Here is a 2,357-nt window from a genome sequence, read left to right on the forward strand (position 1 = left end):
CATAGACTAGTCTTCTGATGAACGATTAGGACTGTCTTTAGGGACTGTGAGGACAATTTTTGCATTTTTGACCGGCAATATATTACTAATTGTGTGCAGCTGATCTATTTGATATTGTTAATATCAAAAATTTAACAAATTAGTCTTGGTAACTGGCCAAAACACTTTGTAAAATTTTTTGAGAGGAGCAGGGGGCTATGTAAGTAGCCCATTTATGTGTTTGTATGTTGGTAGTGCTATGCATCGCTATAGACTGCATTAATATCTCTGACAGTACTGTGTGCCCTTGCCAAGAGACTGTGGCTGGTCAGACTCGCAGTTACAAGTTAACAGTTAGCAGTGATGGAGGTTAGAAGCAGTGTTAGTGCAAACGGATGGTCTGGATGTGTGTCAGTCATGGATATTTTATATTGGTTGGACATGGATTGTCAAATGTGGGTAATGGAATTATTGACGATTATATAATTTTTGGTACTGGATGTCACGTCATTAAGGCAAAATCTGCTAAATACATTGTTTGCTCTGCAACAAAATCTTTCCTTTGCTAACCACATGCCTATTAGTAGCTAGATCCTACAGTAGTTAGCATCTTTTTATTTAGCTGGCTGTGTACTTGCTGTATTTGCTGTAGTTCGTGTCATGGAGATTTTCTGTGAGGTAAGTGACTTATGAAATGTATGGGTTATTGTTAGGATTTCTTCTAATTCAGGGACATTCTTTTGTGTTAATTAAAAGTCAGATTGCGTTATCCTTGTATATTGTAGGTCATAAATGAACAGAATAAGTTTGAGGTGTATTTGTCAGGGGAAATTCTGTAGGTCAGTGTTGAAACAATAAAGACAAGAAAAGTTACAGTACTTCAGTTTCACTCAGCAGTTTCAGAAATAAATAAAGAAGTTTCAAGAGTAGTAGGGGAAGATAGAGTGGGTAAAAGGAATAAAAGAGGAAGCCACCTGGAAGAAATTGGAACAGAGAATAATTCAATCGTCACTAACACTTGGATGAAGAATCGTGCAAGAACGTTGTATACGTGGAAGGGACCTGGGGACACTAGAAGATTTCAGATTGGTTACATAATGATAAGACAGAGATTTAGAAATCTGATTTTAAACTGTAACATAGTAAAAGGGGAAGATGTGGACATTATTGGTTGTGAATTTCAAATTTCCACTGATGAAACTGTAAAAATGTAGGAAATTAAGGGTATGGAGCTTGGACAAATTAGATGAATCAGAGGTTTTTTGGAGTTTCAGAAGGGGAGTAAGGCACAATTGGACTGAAACGAGGGAAATAATACAATAGAAGACGAATGGGTAGCTTTGAAAGATGAACCACTAAAGGCAGCTGGCGGCAGCTTGGGTAAAAAGATAAGGTCTAGTAAAAATTCTTGTATGACGAACAAGATGTTTAATTCAAGAGACAATACGAGAAAATATAAAAATGCAACAAATAAAGAAGGCGAAAGGGAAGAGAAACGTCTAAATCATGAAATTAAAAGAAGGTGCAAATGTCTAAGCAGGAATGGATAGATAACAAATCAGCATGTGAGTGTGATCCTGAGTCGGAAGCTGATGTCAACCACATCTCATTTATGTGCCCCAAATTTGACCGTGAACGGTTGGTCTTTCTGAAGACATTGCTGAGTATGGGCTACCATCTTCCTCAATCAGCTTCTTCTCTTTTGTGTACTAAAGACGTTCGTCTACATAAAGTGATAGTTAACTTCATCAAGAGTACTGGTTACAATCTGTAGGTTTTAATGGTGTACGTAAATTATAAATATGTCTTGCTGATGAAGATATTTCAGAATTGGTGTGAATTGTAAGCCAAGACACTTTTAATTATTTTCCAATTCAATTCAATTCAATTTTTAAAACATTACGTACAAAACTGTAACAGCTTTTTATTCTTGTAAATATGCATTTCTGTATTTGTTTATTCAATTATGTGTACATTGTCACAATGTGTTGCCTATGGCTAAATTGAGTACACACTCAAAGGCCAAATAAAAAAAAAGGGCTGCAGAAGTGTGGGAAAGATGGATCTGCTATAGGAAAATTAAAGAGATCTTTGGACAAAAGAGAAGCAGCTGTATAAATACCAAGAGATCATATGACAAGCCAATACTGAGGAAATTGAGGTACTGAAACAAACTTTAGGACACTATTATAGAAAGAGGAAGTAGGTGACCATGAGAGTGATATGGCACTGTAAGAAGAATTTGAGAGAGAGCACTGAAAGATCTAAGTGGAAACAAGATTCCTGGAGTAGATAGCAGTCCCTCAGAATTCATCCAATCTTTGGGAAAGCTGAAATTACAGAATTTCCCATCTGGTTTGGAGGATGCATGAGACTGA

The sequence above is a fragment of the Schistocerca cancellata genome, chromosome 8, assembly GCF_023864275.1.
Source record: "Schistocerca cancellata isolate TAMUIC-IGC-003103 chromosome 8, iqSchCanc2.1, whole genome shotgun sequence".
Classification (NCBI taxonomy): Eukaryota; Metazoa; Arthropoda; class Insecta; order Orthoptera; family Acrididae; genus Schistocerca; species Schistocerca cancellata.